Here is a 23,668-nt window from a genome sequence, read left to right as displayed (position 1 = left end):
ACTGAATAGTGCACGGTACATCCAAACCGTCATCGAACCCATCGTTCGACCATTCCTAGACCGGCAAGGGAACTTGCTGTTCCAACAGGACAATGTACGTCCGCATGTATCCCGTGCCACCCAACGTGCTCTAGAAGGTGTAAGTCAACTACCCTGGCCAGCAAGATCTCCGGATCTGTCCCCCATTGAGCATGTTTGGGACTGGATGAAGCGTCGTCTCACGCGGTCTGCACGTCCAGCACGAACGCTGGTCCAACTGAGGCGCCAGGTGGAAATGGCATGGCAAGCCGTTCCACAGGACTACATCCAGCATCTCTACGATCGTCTCCATGGGAGAATAGCAGCCTGCATTGCTGCGAAAGGTGGATATACACTGTACTAGTGCCGACATTGTGCATGCTCTGTTGCCTGCGTCTATGTGCCTGTGGTTCTGTCAGTGTGATCATGTGATGTATCTGACCCCAGGAATGTGTCAATAAAGTTTCCCCTTCCTGGGACAATGAATTCACGGTGTTCTTATTTCAATTTCCAGGAGTGCATATAAAAGCTGCTGAAGATAGAGAAACTTCTTCTTCGAAACAAGTGTGGGTAGTAAAACATGAAAAATTGTGTTTGCCTAAGGCAGAAGAACATTACCTTATTATCTATTTACGAAGTTTCAAGACCAAGCTTTTAGTGAGAAACCTAGGACCATACTGCAGCCCCATACGTACCGCTCCAGTAGGGGTCGCGAAGACAAAGTTACAGTAATTATAGTGCGCCCAGGGGCGTCCATCCAGTCAGTCTCCATACGCGAATGGGACAGAAAGAAGCGCTAACAGCTGGTGCAATGGGGGAGAAATACACAAACGTGAATTTCAATGAAGTGTTCAAAGAAACATCAACTTTGTTGAGAAACTCATTAATTAGTCACCGCAGCGTGAAGCATCTCCACACAATACGGTATTAGTGGCTCGTTCCCCTACCACAACTCGCTCTGATGATAATTCATACGGCTGCGGCATGAGAGCGGGGCAGATCGTACCGGGTGAATCGCAAGCGATGCAGTGTTAAATGAACGGCCGCAGGTTTGTCGATATCACTCGACACTTTCTACATTATCCGTATTTAATAACCACGTATGCGAACCTGCTTTTCCAGGAAAGGACCTTTAAAACGTTGCGGAAAGCTTGTGCAGCCTATCAAAAATAACAAAAAACAGACACTGTTTTTCGCCTTGTTTTACAAATTTTAGTATGGTTCCTGCAGAACCTAGGATTCGGGTTTTAAGCCCACTTTCAAGTACATTACTGATTCAGTAATTTTTATTTTTTACAACTGTGTTTGTTTGGCTAGTTTACAATGTTTCACCAATAACTTACAGTTGATTCTGTTAATTTGATGCTGTTGTTGTAGTCTTCAGTCCAAGGACTGGTTTGATGCAGCTCTCCGTGCTACTCTATCCTGTGCAAGCCTGTTCATCTCCGAGTAACTACTGCAACCTACATCCTTCTGAATCTGTTTAGTGTATTCATATCTTGGTCTCCATCTACGATTTTTACCATCCACGCTTCCCTCCAATAAGAACTTTCTTTTGGTCAGGTTGTACCACATATTTCTGTTCTCCACAATTCTATTCAGTACCTCCTCATTAGTTACGTGATCTACCCTTCTAATCATCAGCAGTTTTCTGTAGCACCACATTTCAAAAACTTCTTGCCTAAACTCTTTGTCGTCCAAGTTTCACTTCCATACATGACTGCACTCCATACATATATTTTCAGGAAGGACTTCCTGGCACTTAATCTATATTCGATGTTAACAAATTTCTCTTCTTCAGGAACGCTTTTCTTGTCATTGCCCGTCCTCATTTTGTATCCTCCCTGCTTCCATTATCATCAGTTATTTTGCTTCCCAAATAACAAAACTCAATCACTACTCCAAGTGTCATTTCCTAAACTCAATCCCTCAGAATCACCTGAGTTAATTTGAATACATTCTATTACCCTGGTTTTGCTTTTGTTGGTGTTCATCATTTATCCTCCTTTCAAGACACTGTCCATTCCGTTGAACTGCTCTTCCAGGTCCTTCGCTGTCACTGACAGAATTACAATGTCATCGGCAAACCTCAAATTTTTTATTTCTTCTCCTTCGAATTTAATTTCTACTCCAAAGTTTTATTTTGTTTCCTTTACTGCTATCTCAATATACAGATTGAATAACATCAGGGATAGGCTACAACACTGTCTCACTCCCTTCTCTACCACTGCTTCCCTTTCGTGTCCCTCGACTCTTATATCTGCCATCTGCTTTCTGTACAAATTGTAGATAGCCTTCCGCTCCCTGTATTTGACCCCTGCTACCTTCAGAATTTGAAAGAGAGTATTCCAGTCAACATTGTCAAAAGCTTTCTCTAAGTCAATGCTAGAAGCGTAGGTTTTCCTTTCCTTAACCTGTCTTCTATGATAAGTCCTGTGGTCAGTGTTGCCTCTCGTTTTCTCACATTTCTTCCGAATCCAAACTGATCTTCCCTGAGGTCGATTTCTACGAGTTTTTCCATTCTTCTGTAATGGATTCGTGTTTGCTGCCGTGACTTATTAAACTGATATTCGATAATTTTTACACCTGTTCCAAGAGATTTCGAGCTTTCAGCCTGTCGTCGTAAACTTCATTGCATGATATTTCGGCTGGACAACTGCCAGCCATCCTCAAGTGGCCCGGAAGAGGACTGACGAAGACTTTTTTTCCTTTATTGTTATTTTAAAAAGCTTGTGCAAAAGTTAGGCCGGCAGCGGCCTATCTACGCCGCTCTTCGCCCGTAGAAAAGCGGAGAACAGATAACATGTAGACAGATATACGTAAACTATGAATATGAAAAAAACCGGCGACACACATAATGATAATAACGAAGACGTTCGAACTGACGACACTGAATTGCATAAGCAAGTGCAACCGAACACGAAGGCACAATGAGTACACTGTCGAACGATGGAGGACACTGAAGAGACACAAGTGCACTGGAACGGAGAAACACTGCACAGAAAACATTGACGAGGATCTTCGACGCATTGCACACATTATTGAACGAAAAAAGGGGGGGGTGTCACAGGGAATAGGGGAGGGTAAGAGGGAGGTGGGGAGGACGCCAGTGGGAGAGAAAAAGTGAGGGGGAGGGGAGAGGGGTGAGTTGGGTATCGAAGCCTGGGGGGGGGGGGAGGAGAGGGAGAGGGAGAGAGGTGGGGGAAGGAAGTTACGAGGGAGAGAAGGGAAAGAGGGAGCCCTGGAGGAAAAACTCATGAGGAGGAAGGGGAGCATCAAATCTGGTAGGAATGGTAGATGGAGGGGACGAGGGCATCATCCGGGAGGGGGAGTTGGCGGAAGCCATCTTGGGCAAGGGTATGGGTGGTGGTAAGATGCAGAGTGGGTGGGATGCAGGAGTACAGGCGCGGTAGCGGATTGGCTTGGGAAAGGACGGGAGAGACAAGTGGGTGAGGGGGATCAAGTTTACGGGAGGTGTAAAGGATCCGTATCCGTTCAAGGAAGAGGAAGAGGTGTGGAAAGGAATTAAGTCGTGGAGGAGCCACGTGGGGGATGGGAGGCGGATGCGATAGACGAGGCACGAAGACATTCTCAGCTCCGTCTTATATAGTGCGCTGATCGTACTGCCGCGCATGCGTTGAAGTCGCGGAGGCAGAAGAACCGCAAGACTCAGCCGCCGTCGGTATATTCTTCAAGTTGACATCACCCATCCCAAACCATGAGTGTACTGAAAACCCTTGTGCACAAGACATATACGGTGTCGGATGCAGAGAATTTGCCTAAGGAACTTGCACATTTAAGGACGGTGTTCAGAGACAATTGACAGTCGATCCGGCAAATTAACAGGGCCTTCTCAACTAGAACCAGGAACCGGGAAGTGGATAAAGAAAGACGTGAATGCGCCAGCCAAGTCCCTAGCTTTCTTCCCTTCGTTGTAAATATCTCCTTCAAAATAACGAGGATTCTGAATAATTTTCTTGTGAAAGTGGTTTTTCGTCCACCTTCTAAGATTTCGTATTTGCCAGGATCGGTGAACGATGATTTGTTACTGCGGAAGGCAGGAATTTACAAAATACCGTGTCAATGTGGTATAGCCTATATAGGACAGACAACGCGTACAGTGGAAGAGCGTTGTACGGAACATCAACGTTGCACTCGCCTACTGCAACCCAGTAAGTCCGCAGTTGCGGAACATTGTATTTCCAACGAACATTCAATGGAGTACGACAAAACTTCGATTTTAGCCACTGCAACAACTTTTTGGATCTCCATTATCAAAGAATCCGTTGAAATATTCATCGTGGAAAATCTAATGAACTGTGACAGTGGTTACCAACTGAATAACGCTTGGAATCCCGACGTCTCTGAAATTTGTTCGAGACGAAGACGCCGGAAGACTTCGATAGCTGCTGCCACCGGCAATACCGACGGCAGCTGAGTCTTGCAGTTCCACCAGTGAGGGTGCTGCCGCTGGGCGGTGTGGTCCTTCTGTCTCCGCGACTTCAATGCTTGCGCGGCATTACCATCAGCGTGTTATATAAGACGGAGCGGAGAACGTCTCAGTTAGTCCCAAGCCCTTATCATCTGCCGACGCCATATTCCCATTCGGCTCCCACAGGTGACGGTCCCTTGGACTCGTACTGCGAAGTACTTGGGCGTTATCCTGGACCAGCGCCTCACCTGGCGCCCCCATATCGACGATGTGCGTCGTAAGGCGACAGGGCGGCTATGCCTGCTGTACCCTCTCATCAATCCAACCTCTTCACTCCCTACACAGCTTGCTGTCAGATTGTACACCTCCCTTGTTCGCCCGATCCTTGAATACGCAGCGGTGGTGTGGAGCAATGCTGCCCCGACCCACCTCCGCCGACTCCAAACTGTCCAGAACCGGGCTCTCTGGCGTGCCATCCGCCTCACCTTCAACTTCCCTACCCAAGAACTCCCCATCCAGGTCGAAGTGCCGCTCCTTCAATCCCGCATCCTCTCCGCTGCCACTTCCTTTTAAAACCCGCCACTCTCCCAATCCCTTAATCCTTTCCCTGGGCACCCGTGTCCCCCATCTGGCCACCACTCGATGGCCCGACCTTCTCTTCCGCCTCCCATGACTCCCCACTCGCTAGCCATTTCATGCCAACTTTTCGTTCTTTCTTATATCATTGATCCATCTTACCACTACGTCATGACATTCTAACCCCCCCCCCCCCACACACACACACGCCCCCCCCCCCCCCGCCCCCACCAACATTGGCCTAATGCAGACAGGCCCTTCCTCTTTCACATCTCCACCTGTCACTCTCAGACTTCTTTCTCTTCCACCCACCGCCACGAAGATGAGGAGGCCAGGATAATGGCATTTCGTTTTCAGTTAACTCCTACTCTCCCTCCTCCTTTCCTTTACTCTGTCATTTATTTGTAATCTTCCAGCTAGCCAATGGGCCGTTCTTTTTCCACAAACTTCTACTGTCCCTTCTACTGTCCTGTCAGCTTTCATTTTTAAATAACACGCCGGCCAGTCAATCGGGCCGTTCGTTTTCCTGCTTCTTCTGCTATCCCTCTGACTATTCTTTAATCCTCTTAAAAAAAATAAAAAAACAGCACGAAAGACAAGTAAAAACCATAACCACCATGTCATCTCCCCACCACCACACCATGCAAGAAGGAGAAGCGCCCCAGAGGCGCTAAGACTTCGCCCCCAGCAGAGGGCTCAACCCTCCGTCACGTGCGTCTACGTCTGCGTCGTATTCGTCAGTCCTCGTCCGGCTCACCTGAAGATGACTGGCAGTTGTCCAGCCGAAATATCGCGCAATGAAGATTAAGACGACTGTCTGCAAGCCCGAAATCTCTTGAACAGTTGATTCGCCGGGAAAATTTCAAATTTTACAATTTTTACACCTGTTGACACCAGCTTTCTTTGGAATTGGGATTATTAGGCCTATATTCTTTTTGAAGTCTGAAAGTATTTCGTCTGTCACATATATCTTGCTCACCAAATGGAAGAGTTTTGTCACGGCTGGCTCTCCCTAGGCTATCAGCAGCTCTAATGGAATGTTGTCTACTCCCGGGGTCTTTTTTCTACTTAAGCATTGTGGTGCTTTGTCAGATGCTTCACGCAGTATCATATCTCCCATTTCATCTTCATCTACGTCCTATTCCACTTCCATGATATTGCCCTCAAGTACATTGTCCTTGTATAGACCCTCTAGATACTCCTTCCAACTTTCTGCTTTCCTTTCTTCGCTTAGGGCGGGTTTTCCATCTGAGCTCTTGATATTCATACAGCTGCTTCTCTTTTCTCGATAGATCTCTTTAACTTTCCTGTAGGCAGTACCTATCTACCCCAGTATCTACCTAACCCCTAGTGATGTATGCTTCTACATCCTTACATTTGGCCTGTAGCCATTCCTGTGCTTAGCCATTTTGCATTCCCGCCAATGATATCAAACAATTATTATTATTATTAGCATAAGGAGCCATCGACCCTAGAAAATTCCAGAATTTATTCCTTGTATGACCATCCCTCTCCGTGTTACCTCACAATCTATAAAGAGCGCACAATGATATACATTTTTATTAGTTCCTATGGAAAAGAAGGTCTTTCAGTTCTGTTCCTAAATTATCTGGTCAATTTAGTTTCAGCATATGAACAAGAGTTCATTATTCGAACGTACCTGAAAAACTTGCCTCTGATCATGTAGATCCATCATTTCATTACTGTGGAGAATTACTATTAGAGACATAGTTTTGTGGGTCTTGTCCGTTTCTGAGGTTGCGTCATCTTATTACGATGTAAATTCTAATTCCGCCGTTGCTCTTATTCCAATAACGTTTGTCTCCCACTTTCTGAACAAATATACTTTCTCTGGAAAACTTTATTTTCACAATTTTTTACAAATAATTCCAGTTAACTGGTGCACCAAATAAACAGCGGATGAATTTTAAAAAATGTTCCCAGCAGACCACAATTGACTCAGCTTGCACGTTGTTTTTGTTCTTTCGTCCACATTCGTAACAGAGCCTTTGTTAACAAACGTTTCCCTTCTGTACATTAACAAGCGACACATATTCTGGGACTCACAAATTAAATGAATTCACTATTGTTTCCTAACAATGCTGCGTTCGTTCAACGACTCCAAAACAAAATTTTTTCGGACCGGTTTTTACTACAATTGTCAGTTTTACTCATTATTTAGCTTGTATTTAACAGTCATAAAACTACCAAAAATACAAAAGCAACAACTGATACTTCAAAAGTTGTGAGCATTACTCTTCTAACATTCTTGAAAACCATCTCAATATCGTAGGGGAACGACCTCATTCTTCAAAGTAAATGGGTGGCTGAATGATCTGTTTGCATATCATTATGTTGAACTGTGGGACAGTATTCACAATGAGTGGTATTAAATTAGCCGTCTGCAGGTATTCAGATTCTTCTTTTGTGCTTTTTCTGGTTAATTCTATTTTCATTATTTCAAGATAATTCCCAGCCCCTATAGGAATAAAAAAGTTTCGCATTCGATAGGTTCCGTAATCGCGTTGCTTCATACACAGTTTCGCTGGAATTGTTGGGGCGTCAAGGGTACAAGTTCCGCACTTCGTACACAGTGCAGGCAACCTAACACATGCTCCAGATTTTTGGTTCTACAGAAGCAGAACTGACACAGACGTTAAGATCGCTTCGTAGTTTTGTGCCATCTGCAAGTTATGTCTACTATACTTGCGTTTTGTAAACGGTTACAAGTAAGCGTCATCTTTGAAGATGATCGTCTCCACAACACACATCCACGACCTCACATGTTACTTGTATGTGTAACTTTCGCCACTGCAGGCGATCGGTACAAGGCGTCGGCGCCTTAGAGTTGTCAACACTGGAAGACATGCATCTGTCTGTCTCTCTCTCTCTCTCTCTCTCTCTCTCTCTCTCTCCCTGACGTCCTTCCACGTCCAGCACAACCGTGCTGCTTTCCCTAAGCACCTCGCACTTCCTCCAGGCAGTCCACCAAGACAGAGAGCAATACCGGGCCATCGGTTCTGGTTTTGTCAATGTAGCAGATTCATCTTGCGAAATAAAAGTAAACTTACGTATTCTTGGTAATTCTCCATGAGGTTTGTAACGTTATGGCTTTTCAAAATACCTTATATATATAGTTATTACATTAGGAATTTGGGGGGGGGGGGGAGGCGGGGAAGAGAGCAAGAGCACAATGAAAATTACGTCTGACAGTTGGGCTCCCAATCCTGAGAGGTTGAGAAGCGTTGGTCTGTATTAGTGCGGTTTGGCATTATTAGCAAATTAGATGCAACTATGCTGTAGCGAGGAATTTAGGAGTCAAGCAGCAGTAACATAAGTTATAAAAAAATTCAATTGTTCTCAAACTATTGCTGGAAAACTATTGGTTAAATATAGTTCATTATTTCATGTTGTAAATCACACATCACAGACTGATATTGGTCATATTTATTATGATAATTCAAAGTTTAGTAACTCATTGCCCGTTGTTCGAACAATTAAGAATGCGAATTGGGGCTTGTAATCTGAGCGAAGCAAAAATTGGTAGTCTGAAATCGTCGTCATATTTAAAAATGAGACTCAGGACTATCTGTAGAAGTATTTCGAAATTTTGTGTATTCATGGACAAGAAATTTCTGAATTCCACAACACACATCCACGACCTCACATGTTACTTGCCTAAATCTCTCTTTGCCAATGGCTATTCTTACCAGCCGTCTGTATAATTTGAAAGGGTCAAAACAAATAATAACATTCGGCGTACCATACAGAGGATCGTGACAGCATCTATGGTTGACTCAAGGAAAGCAGAAAGCCTAAAGTTATGTCATTTGCTGCGCTGCTCCAAAACTTTCTTTATATAAACGAAGTAAAGCTGCATCCCATGCTGCGTTTTAATCTGTACGTAAGTTATTGAAAAGCAGAAATTTTTGACTCGATGGCCGGCCGTTGTGGCCGAGCGGTTCTAGCCGCTTCAGTCTGGAACCGCGCGACCGCTACGCGCGCAGGTTCGAATCCTGCCTCGGGCATGGATATGCGTGATATCCTTAGTTAGGTTTAAGTAGTTCTAAGTTCTAGGAGACTGATGACCTCAGATGTTAAGTCCCATAGTGCTCAGAGCCATTTGAACCATTTTTTTGACTTGATTGTTTCTTCGCTAGGCAGTTATTCTAAAAGACTACAGTCAGTTGGATCACTTATGCGGCTTGCGTGGCTCTCTAACCAGTCATCCAAACGGCCAAATAGTAAATTCAGTGTAACGTGGAACCCGAGCCCAGTTTCGTTTCTGGCAATCTCCATATCATTGAAAGGTGAATGCTAGGTTAAAAGGCAGAGTGACAAAAAATTGACCGCACCGGGGTTTGATCCCACATTCTTTTAGTTCCTGGCCAAACGCTTTACCACTTTTTTTCCCCCAACAGTAATTTATGAAGTCGTCTATATGTACAGTTAACTCACACTCAAATAACATAGTTTACGTGTTTTAAAAAAATAATTAATTAGAAAAAGTGTAAAAAATCTGCATAGTCATGGAAACAGGAAACACATTTTACGAAAAGTCGTCTCTGCCACACTCAGCTTCAGGCAGGTGGAGTCGAGATGGGGCAGGGGTCGAGTCCCGAGGACTGGCCACGATTACGCCCCCCTATCCCCCCCCCCCCCCCCCCCCCCCCCCCGCCTTCCACTGAGCTCCTCCCCCAAATAGCACTTTATTTAATTAAAAAAATACACACTAATAGCACAAAACACCTCAATACCTTAAGGCTTGGAAACTTGAACGAATCTACATTTGCAGCCCACATTTCAAAAGAAAACCAGTCAGTAAAAATCATAGAGAGCAACACGAAAAAATTTAGCAGAAAAACAAACCACCAAGAATCTCCCCCTAATAACATCCTTAACGACCTGGCTAACACTAGTTTCCTGAAAAACTTGGAGAAAGTACTTTCCATACTCGAATATACACTACTGGCCATTAAAATTGCTACACCAAGAAGAAATGCAGATGATAAACGGGTATTCACTGGACAAATATATTATACTAGAACTGACATGTGATTACATTTTCACGCAATTTGGGTGCATAGATCCTGAGAAATCAGTACCCAGAACAACCACCTCCGGCCGTAATAACGGCTTTGCTACGCCTGGGCATTGAGTCAAACAGAGCTTGGATGGCGTGTACAGGTACAGCTGTCCATGCAGCTTCAACACGGTACCATAGTTCATCAAGTGTAGTGACTGGCGTATTGTGACGAGCCAGTTGCTCGGCCACCATTGAGCAGAGATTTTCAATTGGTGAGAGATCTGGAGAATGTGCTGGCCAGGGCAACAGTCGAACATTTTCTGCATCCAGAAAGGCCCGTACAGGACATGCAAAATGCGGTCGTGCATTATCGTGCTGAAATGGAGGGTTTCGCAGGGATCGCATGAAGGGTAGAACCACGGGTCGTAACACATCTGAAATGTAACGTCCACTGTTCAAAGTGCCGTCAATGCGAACAAGAGGTGACCGAGACATGCAACCAATGGCACCCCATACCATCACGCCGGGTTCCAATGTGCGTTCACCGCGGGCACCGAAGTTCGTCGTTGAGTACACCATCGCAGGCGCTCCTGTCTGTGATGCAGCGTCAAGGGTAACCGCAGCGAAGGTCTCCGAGCTGATAGTCCATGCTGCTGCAAACATCGTCTAACTGTTCGTGCAGATGATTGTTGTCTTACGAACGTCCCCATCTATTGACTCAGGGATCGAGACCTGGCTGCACGATCCGTTACAGCCGTGCGGATAATATGTCTGTCATCTCGACTGCTAGTGATACGAGGCCCTTGGGACCCAGCACGGCGTTCCGTATTACCCTCCTGAACTTTACGATTCCATATTCTGCTAACAGTCATTGGATCTCGACCAACGCGAGCAGTAATTTCGCGATACGATAAACCGCAATCGCGATTGGCTACGATCCGACCTTTATCAAAGTTGGAAACGTGATGGTACGCATTTATCCTCCTTACACGAGGCATCACAACAAGGTTTCACCAGGCAACGCCGGTCAACTGCTGTTTGTGTATGAGAAATCGATTGGAAACTTTCGTCATGTCAGCACGTTGTAGGTGTCGCCACAGGCGCCAACCTTGTGTGAATGCTCTGAAAAAGCTAATCATTTGCATATCACAGCATCTGCTTCCTGTCAGTTAAATTTCGTTTCTGTAGCACGTCATCTTCGTGCTGTAGCAATTTTAATGGCCAGTATTGTAAATAATGTTTGTACCCCTATCTGGAGATCCAATAACTACCCTTATAATATTGTGTGTACATACGATAGTCAGTATTATTTATGGCACTAAATCCTAATAAATTTCAATGTATTTTCATCTTCCATGTTCAAATAGTACGTAAGGATTTCACACACTGCTGCCAACATTTGTATCTCTATGGTTATACAAAATAAGTCTGTAATGCTATAATTCGCTAAATACCATTTATTTATCGTTTCTGTCTGGAATTAATATCCTCGATTAAATGTAAAATACTCTTTAAATTTAACAAAGTAATTTACGCTTCCTTTCCCAGAAAATGCCATATCTTTGTATCACCGCACTGCTGCATCTTTGACACTCATGTACTTTGTAAACTCTGCATCTCTCTTCTTGTCCTGTAAATCAAAACATGTTGCGCACATTGAAAATTCTTTTTGTGACCAAAAGAAGTTATTTTACAATGCAAACCAACGTAGGCGGTGGTGAAAATACAAATATCCTTGAGAATATATTTCATAGCAAGAAAACTGCAAAAACACATGCGCCAGGTGGACATTTCACGTAAGCTGCATTCCAACACAAATCTGTTGCGAACCATTTTGATTGCACTTCTGTAATTGTGAACTATTGCTTATCCTAGTGCAACTCACGGGAAACCAATGTATCATTTATTTTGATGAAAGCATGAAAAAACCGTCTGATAATGAATTGCGGAAAATTCGAAACCGGTAACGGTACTTTTTGAATACAGTAACCTAACACTAACCTGTGGCTGGTTGCTGTATGCTTTCAAAAATTTATTTCATACAGCAGCTATGGTCTCCAACCATGTCTTTATTTGACAAAACTGCAGAGTATGGGTTGCTCCTGTGTGTTCCAGTGTGGCATTATTCCAGGAAACATTGAGCTTTCGCTTTGCAGGCCGAGATCGAAAGCGGAAAGTGTTTACCTGACCCTTCGAAGTATTCGGTTCAAGGGAATTATTCTGATAGTATTCTGACAACACACTGAGTGCTTTCTCGATCTTTTGGTCTGTCTCCTCGGAAGTCCTCCTTTGATCTTCATAAACAAGATGTTTAGTGAAATCAAATTGTTGACCCCTCTGTACCTGTAAGAGTCCGCTACCATTGGTAGAACCTGGAAGATGATGTTGGTCCACACAATTACCCTGGACATTCGTAGTGATAATTGTTCAATGAGAGGGAAACTGGTAAAAAAAACATCTTGCAGTAATACTATATCCGCATACTAGTCACATATAAACTGCCGCAACGAAGCTACGTGCAACCTTGATACCTCTCGGTTAACATTGTGACAAATGAATGAGCCTCAGCCATCAATCGAAAGAAGAAAGGACACAGAAGGAACATCAGAACAGCACGGCATACCCACCAGTCACCCGTCAGAGTTCATCACGCTGTCCAATAACGAATCCGAGAGTGGCAGATCAGTACTGTCTGCAACTGAATCTCTGATCTAGGTTGCACGTTCCGGCTGTACACGTGGTATATTATCGCTGCTGCGAGGCATAATAGCCTCTGTAGTCGGTGGCGTAAGCAGATCTTCTAGCTGTTTCGTAGCAATATGTGACTTCCCGGGGTCAGATGCCTGCCTCACAGGAGTGTCACTGTACAATGCGTGCCAACTGCCTAAAGGAGGGCAATCAGAATGGATCTCAGAGACAGCGGGAGACAGCTCTGGGATAACAATTTCCGCAGCAGGAGTCACAATAGGCGGCAAATCAAGATCCCCACTGTCGAGAGCAGACATAGGACAGAGAGCGAAATTGTGATATTGTCAACGGTACTGGTGATGGAGGCTACAAAGGAGAAGACTCCGACACTTGCTCCCGGGCAGCTAAGTACTTGCTACAGGGCAGCTAAGTAATAACAGGAAAGGGCTCAGGCTTTGCTTGCAACGGCGGAAACTCACCCGGCAGTGATAGTGGAAACTATCGGATGATATCAGAAACGAGGGAAGATGTAGCCCCAAGGTCGTTAGTTGTGGGGGGGAGGGGGGGGGGGGGAGGAGGTCAGCAACCGTTTACTTATGGCGTTATTCCAAGGAAGACCGTAAAATAAAAACGCTCCGCGGGCAGTTGGTTCAAAGATGACTTCTTTCATTCCACGCAAGACACGTAACGTACGTATGTAACATGAATACGATAACTACAAACTTACAAATGAGGCGGAATTTTCATTTTGATTTGCATTTCCACTGGACGTATGTCACTATAATATTGTAGCTTGCGTTGGTTCAAACTGGCTCCTTAAGCAACATTCACAGCTAATATCTCTCACGTCACCCTACTATGCCAAAAGTTCCTTAATCAAACGATATGCGCCTGCCAATACAAGACACTTGTTTTCTCGTCTTCCAACCGCTTTCGGTAGGTAGCAGTATAATACATTTCGACTTAACTTTAATTCATCATAACTCCGGCAATTTTTGTGAAATATTCGTAAATTATATAAAAAAAACCTCCCTCATGAATCAGCGTATCTATTAGTGAAAACTGGATCATAATCCTTGCGCCATTTCCTGAGATTAGCTTACACGTACAGATAGACGCGAGGAGGCGACTCGAATTTATATACAGAAGAGAAGAAGACAAGAGGCGTATTCACAGCAACGACTAGAGTCTCTTTAACTCACAATGACGAAGCGCTAGAGGCTACCCCTCTAGATTTGGAATCTGTTTAGTTAAAACCACTCTGTTATCGCGGCCGTTACACACACGCAGCAGTGTAAACAAAATCGTCGCTGAGCCGTCAGCTTCTGTCGCGGACGGACGCTACCTCCATCGCCGGACAGCTACACGACGACGAAGGGTTCAGAATGAGGACACCGCCCGGAACTGCTGCCACAATAACTACAGCCGCAATCTGCATGACGTCATCTGCTACCTGGACAACAACATGGGCAGCAAATATTTGTCGAACGCTCGCAGGACCTTTTGACAAGACTCCAGCACCACCAACGGTCGCCGACGACAGCACCATCACCATCAGCTGTCGCAGCGTCATCTGCCACAGTGTAGTCAGCAACAGCCACACCATCACCAGGAACAGCCCCGACATCGTCAGCCACAGCACCGGCTACGACGCATACTGCCATGATGATGATGATGATGGTGGGTCCCATACTTCTTTACAGAGCGTAGGGGAGCGCCGCGGGAGACCCGCGCCGCCTTACTAGGCAAGGTCCTAGTGGAGGTGGTTTGCCATTGCCTCCCTCCGACCGTAATGGGGATGAATGATGATGATGAGGACGACACAACAACACCCAGTCATCTCGAGTCAGGAAAAATCCCTGACCCCGCCGGGAATCTAACGCGGGACCCCGTGCTCGGGAAGCGAGAACGCTACCGCGAGACCACGAGCTGCGGACTACGACACATACTGCCATACGAGCAGATAAATATTCCCTATCCCAGTCAGCCCACAACCTCCCTTTCACACCCAACCTAAAATTTCAATCAAACTAACAAATGGCCTAGCGTGGCCAGTCAGAGTCAGTATGAAACTAAAGGACGCAGATACCTCTTCCAGATATTAATGAAATGCAGGTCATACTCAACCCAGAACTGAAAAACTATGTATATTCCTCTTCCTTTGTGCTCAGCAAATGTGATCATAAATTTTTAAATCCTAAATTTTTAAATCCTAAGATACTCCTCAATGATACATACCAGCAATAAAGTCCAGCAACTCATTCGTAAGGGACATTCCATCGTCGTTAAAACTAAGGATCCTCATTCCCATTTATCCTTCCTCCGAATTATCCCCTCTTTTGGAGGAAACGCTTCCATAACGACCTTCACAAATCCTCCTTAACAGCCGAAGTCTCCATGCCGATTCCCACAACATCCCCAACAGTGTCAAAGAAGTTTAACATGGCTACACAGACGAAGAAATCGAAAGTGAACTCAACTCGCAACCAGGAATCAATGTGTGCAAGCACTACTCATCCGAAGTATTAATGGACCTCACTTCTTAGTAATCACCCGACATCCTCGACAAATTCATTACACATGGGACCTTGATTTACAGCTGGAAGCATCCTGTAGAAGCGTCTCGATCCGGTAAACAAGCATACAGAAGTCAACGAACACCTGACAGAGAATTGTAAACACCCACCCACCCGTCCTCACTGCAAGCAAAAGCCACCTACACAAACAATGCCCAAACCTCAACTCCCAACTACCCGCTACACACCTGCAACCAACCTCACCCTACGTCCCCCCCAGAAATCCAGATCTAAACCTTTTCCCCAAAACCTGAACGCACCGTCCTCATACGCACAATTGATACACCACTCCATAAAAATGACTCCCTCCGTTCTGCACCCACCATTGGAGATATAATCCGTTTCGTACGTTTACCCTGGAAAACTTGTATCCCTCTGAACTCACAACCTACAACAAATAGCCCTCACCATTCTGCACCATCCTCTATCTGAATACCTACGTCATATATTCCCAAAATCAAGCCCATTTCATTTTTGGTCGTCTCGAAACACTGGTCTAAAAGTACTCCTCAAACACCGGCTTTTGACATATAACTGACTTCATAAAATAACACACTGATGTTAAACTGATTTATACACTAAGCTTTTGATGTTTTTTTTTGTAGACGAAAACAATTCTTATAGCACAGATCGAGACACATGATTTTATTTGGAATGAGGAGAAGCTTTCAGAAGCAGCAATCTTTATACGATGGTATGCGGTTTTCGCCAGAGGACAGAATATTCATGACCAAAGTGTGTTGCTTGAGGAAAGAAGTCAACAGTAGTTGAAACTGCCGCTTCCGCAAAGGAATACGATTATCTAAGTCTGGATACGGATACTTTAAGAACGGCAGCAAATTCATGACCCTCCTTCAAAAGTTGCGGTTTTTGTTCCTAAGTGAAAAACATTATTTATGTTATTCAGGGGCCAAGCAGGCCAAAAACATGTTAAGAAATTCTGATCACTCAATTCAGGCTGGTCAAAAAGTTCTACTACCTATGTGAAGTATTTTCAGTAAGTGTTACTCTGCAATTTGCAGATATTTACTAACAATCATTCTTAGCATCGTGAGTCATCAGACACACGCTGGCAACTCGCTGCTCGCCTGCGTGGCCCCAGAACTGCCTTTTTTTATACATTGAGGTCGTTTTTTACCAACCGTAGTTTTCTAAACTTGTAACTGAAGGCCCCCGTACACGATCAGGCTTAACAAGCCTGTACACGGTCCAACAAGTTTGTCCATTTAACATACTGTTGGTGTATGTTGTAATTTCCCACTAGTGGGAACGGTTACAAAAGCAAATAAAGCATATCGAACGTTGACTCTGACACTGCGTTTAAAGAAGAAGAAGAAAACACGGCGCTGGTCCAACGAATGGTTTACGATGAGGGGGTAATATACACATGAAAACCCGTTAAAGGAAATGTCACACTTGAAACCTGATGATTAGATAGACTTTTTTCGAACGCCCAGTGAAACTTTTAATAACTTGTTTACAGTTACTGCGCCATCACACTGAAAAAGAAGGCACACATATGCGAAAATTTATTCTCTACTACTTGGTCCTCAATTGACAGTTTATGGAAGTACCACAATTTGGGAATATATAGCTTACATTATCCGTTGAAGAATCGGAAATCTTCGACTTGTTTCAATTTAATTGCACTCTCGTTTGTATGTTGTGCTTGGACTATTGAATTTCTTCTCAACCTCATTCTGCGTATTATACGGTTGGAAACGATGCGACACCTCGATAATTCTGATAATTCTCAGTGCTATTTTGTAGTTTCCATAGTTGTAAAAGCTCGAGACACACTGAAACTATTTTTCACTAAACATATGGGGCTATAAATCAACATAAACAACATCCTACAGTTATTAAATTTTCCGTCAATCAATCTTTCTCTCAAACACGGTCTATGTTTGACAAACTCGTCAAACAACACTGTACACATTCAAATATTTGGCAGACATACCAAAGATTGACCAACTGTCTGATCATGTACGGGGACCTAAGAAGTCCGAATGATTGTTATTCAAACCTTGTATTCTTCAGAGGAGTGAAAACATGGACAGTAAGGCAACAATGAAAAAGATTCAGGCATTTGAAATGCGGCTGTATCGATGAGTGTATTGTACACAAAAAATTACCAAAGAAGATGTTCTCAGGCGAATCGGTAAGGATAGAAATGATATTTTAAAACCGATAATGGAAGAAAAAGCTGGAAGGAAAGAATGAACATCATGGCTATTCAATTTGAGACAGTGGTTTGCGTACACTTCCCTACAGTTTTTAGACCCGCAAGATCAAAAACAGTACTAGCCAGAACGATAGCCAACCTCCGAAGAGAGACGACACTCTGGGAGAAAGAAGAAGACTGATGCCGTTCTTCAAGTATTACATTACTGAGAAATTAGTTCTTCCGAACAGCGTTACGATTCAGGGTACCGAGTTACGTTGTCCAGTCAAGTTTTTGTCGTTACGTAGAGAGGTCGCAGGGTCATGAATCCAACAGCCAATAAATAAATAAATAAGAATGAAACGTCTTTTATGGTTCCACACCGATACTGTACATTAACAATCAAAAATGGTATGCAGCAATAACAGAGTATTTCAGAGATCATGAGGGTACAATATGATTAGAGAAATGCGAAGTATTTTAGAAACTTAGACACAAATGTCTGTTCCCTCACCTCCTTAAGCATGAAACACACACGGCTCATCCACTAAGACGTATACTATCTGTTCCTGGAAACGTGCAAAGGGCTGCAAAAGCCTAGTACGGAATAGTTTCTCAGGGTACGATCACCTGCCTCTACTGATTTTACTTCAGTCTACGTTAGTACCGCTGTTATCGTTTAGCGCTTGACTTGAGTGGCACGCTGAAATTCAGCGTACAGTATGGAAATTCCACGTTCTATTTTGATTAGCAAGCTCTACCACAAACATGTCATACACTCGTTTATAAATTGAGGAATAAGTTACTTGCTCGTATCCGTTACATCGAATAGCAGCCATATTACCACATATCGCATGCTATTCATCACATCGGATGAGAATTCCACGCGATAAGAGATCAATCGCGTGACCTGATATTTTACACACTTGCGACCTCCGGACGCATCGCACGGCTTGTAGACGGGTCGCTGCGATGTGCCCTTCGTGTGTGGCCACCTTACGACACTGGCCTTACATTCTGATGGAGCAGGGTTCAAATCCCTGCCCGACTGCGGAGAATTAACTTCTCCTTATTTTCCCTAATTCAATTATGACGATTGCCAGGAAGATTCCTTTGAGACGGTGCAGACGATTTCTTCCCAATCTTGAGATTCGTCATTGATGACTTTGTCGTCGCTGTGACCTTAAAGCCTAATCTTCCTTCTTTCGTTTAGGCTGTTAGTAAAGACAGCGGCCTCAAATTGACCGACTGTCCGCGGTAATTCGAATGTATACGAGGAGAACATTAACAAAACTGAAAAAATGCAGGGACGGATTCCTGACTGAAAACGGAGTAAGAAAGGTCCTACGAGCAGGTGTTCAAAACTGCATCGTTGCCACGGTAGTAGACGCCGACGAATGCAAGTTGCTCTCACCACGTGCCCTGTGTTCCTTTTGGGTTGCAGGCTGTGTGACTGACGCAGAGCACTGTAGCAGGGGAATGGTCCGGTGTTAATGTCGGGAACAAGCCGATACGGTGTTTGTGTACGGCCAAGCAGATGGAAACGGTCGAGAAGCAGCACGGCTATAACAAAAAAGTACCCTCACAGACACCAACCACATCACAGAACATTTAAAGCTCTTTTTGGGCTTCGTGTGATCACGGAACCTTTCAGATCGACGAACGTGCAGCCAGGTGGCGGACAGTGCGTATACCAGATTTGGAGGACCGGTTTCTAGAGGACGATTTGTTGCCATTGGGGTTGGCCGAGCGGTTCTAGGCGCTTCAGTCTGGAACCGCGTGACCGCACCGGTCGCAGGTTCGAATCCTGCCTCGGGCATGGATGTGTGTGTCGTCCTTAGGTTAGTTAGGTTTAAGTAGTTCTAAGCTCTAGGGGACTGATGACGTCAGATGTTAAGTTCCACAGTGCTCAGAGCCATATGAACCATTTTGTGTCCAGAAGGGACGGTGTGGGTGCAATGGCAACAAAATCAAATGGTTCATATGGCTCTGAGCACTATGGGACTTAACATCTGAGGTCATCAGTCCCCTAGGACTTAGAACTACTTAAACTTAACTAACCTAAGGACGACACACACATCCATGCCCGAGGCAGGATTCGAACCTGCGACCGGTGCGGTCGCGCGGTTCCAGACTGAAGCGCCTAGAACCGTTCGGCCACCCAGACCGGCAAACTGGACACATGTTCATAGGATCTTTTCTCCTCCATTTCCGGTCAGGAATCCTTCCCTGCAGTCTGTCGGTTTCATTAGTGTTCACCCTGTATAAGTATGGCGCACACTCGATCAAACTATGTATGCTGACGTGGTATTTCATGAATGTTTTGTAACAGAAATACTCTAGCTGTGGAGTACGACAGACACTTTGCTCAGCACAGTTGAGTGTTTACAGTAAACGTTGTTAAGGTTAGTGCTGCTATCAGTTAACGCACTTTGAATGTTCAGCTGAACTTGAGTTAGAAGAACTCTGCCCTACAAGCAAACAAATAATTTCTACAGTGTACCACATTAAAAAGGATGCGAGTTTAACGTTTGGCTCACCCGGGGGGCACATGACGCCGTTGCCCAGGTAACAGCAATGGCGAGCCGGCTTTCCCTACCACGCCACCAGCAGTTCGGTTGGTAAAGCGCCCCTCAAATTCAAATGCCTCTGAGCACTATGGGACTTAACATTTGAGGTCATTAGTCCCCTAGAACTTAGAACTACTTAACCTAACTAACCTAAGGACATCACACATATCCATGCCCGAGGCAGGATTCGAACCTGCAACCGTAGCGGCCGCGCGGTTCCAGACTGAAGCGCCAAGAACCGCTCGGCCACAGCGGCCGGCTAAAGCGCCCCTCTTGCCACGCCGTGGCTAAACGCTACGCTATCATGTCGTGCCGCGCATTGGATGCACCTACGTTCATTAGGTCTCGTTGGAAAGTGATATGTTCTAGTGCTGAAGTGTTCTGCAGTAATCACGTATTGGACTAGTGTTCTGTGTTGGCGTCGCATTAATAAAAACAGTGCAACATCTGAACACACCGGCCGGAGTGGCCGAGCGGTTCTAGGCGCTATAGTCTGAAACCGCGCGACCGCTACGGTCGCAGGTTCGAATCCTGCATCGGGCATGGATGTGTGTGATGTTCTTAGGTTAGTTAGGTTTAAGTAGTTTTAAGTTCTAGGGGACTGACGACCTCAGAAGTTAAGTCCCAGAGTGCACAGAGCCATTTGAACCATCTGAACACGAGATTCGCAATAAAAGTGGTCGTACAAGAACACGTTCAAAGGGTGTGAAGATAATGTTGTTCTGCATAATATTCCTCCGAATTCGACAATAGTAATGGACAATGTGCCATACCACTAAGACGTGATGGATAAAGCTTCAATAATACTTGGAGGAAAGCGAATGTTTTGCTCTGGGTACAAAGAAATGTTCCATTGGAAAAAGGTAAACACGTGTAAGACTGAGGTAACAGAACTTTTGTACAAGCCAAAAACTCCACGCTGCCACAGATGTGGGTATCCCCACACCTATTATTAAAGAAACAAACCCAATTCAATTATTCAGCTCTTTTAGATGAGATCACAACCCCAGCATAGAAGCAAAACTTAGGACCCCTGTCCACCGTAGTTAAAAAAAATCTTAGCTGATGCATAACTTTAGTTCGGTCATTGTAGTATAATTGGTGAATGTGTAATGATGGATGCAATTTGTTAAAGAATGATTTAAGCGTACATTAAACTATGGATCGATACCTAAGAAGTAGAGATTATCTTTGCCTTGTTATCATGTTTATCTATGTTATCTTTGGGAATCAGTAAAGTACTTAAAAAGGGGCTTATAACCAGAAACATGGGTTGTGCAATAACATTAATAATAAGTGAAAGATGGCTAGAAACAGTGTATGTTTAGTTAATTATATATGGAAGTTTCGCATATCACTAATATGGCAAAATACTCTCATCTTTGCGTGGTATCATTTGGCAAAAGCTTGTTTCGGTATCTCTGACCGTTTATGAGATCGGAGGGGTTTATTAATATTTTATTCTGGTTTTTTCACCGACGCGAGTGTTCGTGACAGAGCTCTATACATACATTCCATTTTCACGACACTGGAGACAGATAGCGATATCGTGTTGTTTAAAGAATAATTCAATATGTTATCTAAATTTCATACGCAGCTACATGTGATCTAACACGCACTAAAGGAAAGTTCATGGCTACCCATATTTGTCACAAAAAACTCTAGTTTCCTAACATCGAAATATCACAATAACTATGACCATTAACGTAATGATAGGCAGTTCATCACGAAGCTCACGAATGAAGCTGTGAGGTGTGCGAGAATCAGAGTTTATTCACGAATAGTTTCCTTAATCGTTTGAGAAAGATTGCCGGCTTGGCGGTCACGCCGTGAAGCTAGCTGGCAACTACGCTACCCACCAGCCGCTGCGTACTGGACTGCCAAAAGTCGCCACTAATTTTGAACGCGCCTTATAACGTAACTGTATTCCTTCTACGTGCAACCCACTCACGTAGATGAAGAACCTCATCAATTGGTATTTTGTAAGTGTATTTTTACCGATTAATTTGTCGTAACTTTTCACTTAAGGAGAAACTGTTACAAGCAATGTCTCACCGCCCATTTCTCTCGCACAGCGTTCATACGAATGATAGGCCGGCCGCTGTGGCCGAGCGGTTCTAGGCGCTTCAGTCTGGAACCGCGCTGCTGCTACGGTCGCAGGTTCGAATCCTGCCTCGGGAATGGATGTGTGTGATGTCCTTAGGTTAGTTAGGTTCAAGTCTAGGGGACTGATGACCTCAGATGTTAGGTCCCATAGTGCTTAGAGCCATTTGAACCTTACGGTCTTACGGATGAAACGATAACAACATGCCATTGTTGAGTTATTGTCAGTATCGCATTGTCGCACGATGCGAATGACAATGGATTATGTTGTTGACATCGGAACACATTAGACCTCAGCTCCTATGTTAATGATGTAGTTAACAATATTATCCATCTTTTAGATGTGAATGCTTATTGCAGTGTAATAGCACCTCGGATAATATTTATTCTGATAAACATGATAAAGGAATTTGTTTAACTCCGAATATGTTCTTACCGAGGTTTCTAAGGAATGGAAACCTCTGAGAAAAAGTTTTTAGAAATTCTTTTAGGAGCACTAATTTTCACCATGACAGCACCGCTCATTCTACCTTTTAGTAATAAATCGTTAATTTTCCCGCCGACTGTTAATATTGCCTCCATAATTCTTAACAAGTCCTGAGATATGTTTACAAAGAAGTACAATATAGAAACACATTGCAGTTGTTAATCCTACCAGAAGTACTTCAGAATTTCGGTTACGCACTAATGCTACCGAAGGCTACAGAAAGCATCCTACAAATGCATTCGGCTAGAAATGACAACAAAACCCAGAGAAAATAGAAACAACATTAGAGAGCAATGCAAAGATGGCGTGGAACGGCACACTGAGCTTGTGTGGCAGTAGCAACGTCTTGGCAAAACGTAAAGTCCCGCATATAACGTACCTGTGTGAGTAAAGTGGTGCAAGCAGGCGACCAGGTCTGCTGTCGGCGAGCGTCGCCAACTGGCATTAGCGGTTCACGCACTCGTGACCTGGCGCCGTGTGACGCGCCTTTCTCCCTCCAACGGCTTCCCCCACCATGCGCACCCACGCCGTATCTCGCGCTCCGACAGAGCACCGTTCAAATTGTACGAGTAAATACAAGTGGTACGCAAACGAGATGCATTGTCTCTCCAGGAGGAATGTGTAACTAGTGACAGAGGACGTCATGGTCGATGCTAAGCAAGAAGCAGCGAGAAAGATCATGTGCAGTCAGTAATTTCCACCGGCATAAATTGTTTTCATTTGTACATTTGGCATTTAGTAAATCATATAGTCATCATTAAGCAAAAGCGTATATACTGTTGAGCCCCTATTACAGGATGCGCCTAAACCGTATATCTGTGCACCAACGCCCCAAGCGTGCATATCTGTAACTACTGGCTGTTTCACGTAGACCTATTACACCATTCACGCGGGATATACCTGGCGCACATGCGCAGTAGAAGGTAACAGCGAGCGAAGCGCAGATACAATTGTCTGATCGCTTGTAGAGTCGTTTGTTCCACTGCTGTGTGACATATTGGAACGTCATTCGTTCAAATTATTTATGT

The 23,668-nt window shown here is 44.4% G+C and overlaps 1 protein-coding gene across 3 annotated transcripts in view; it reads right to left on the bottom strand.

Annotated features, from left to right (window-relative positions):
• Positions 1-23,108, bottom strand: part of LOC126412535 (UDP-glucosyltransferase 2-like) — a 134,578-nt gene extending 111,470 nt beyond the window's left edge. For all 3 annotated transcript variants that reach the window (XM_050082178.1, XM_050082179.1, XM_050082180.1), the window contains exon 1: positions 23,020-23,108. The gene's annotated coding sequence lies outside the window, so the exon portion shown is untranslated. The remainder of the gene's footprint in view (positions 1-23,019) is intronic.
• Positions 23,109-23,668: the final 560 nt, after the last annotated feature.

The sequence above is a fragment of the Schistocerca serialis genome, chromosome 7 (assembly GCF_023864345.2).
Source record: "Schistocerca serialis cubense isolate TAMUIC-IGC-003099 chromosome 7, iqSchSeri2.2, whole genome shotgun sequence".
NCBI lineage: Eukaryota > Metazoa > Arthropoda > Insecta > Orthoptera > Acrididae > Schistocerca > Schistocerca serialis.
This window is presented reverse-complemented; position numbering and strand designations above follow the sequence as displayed.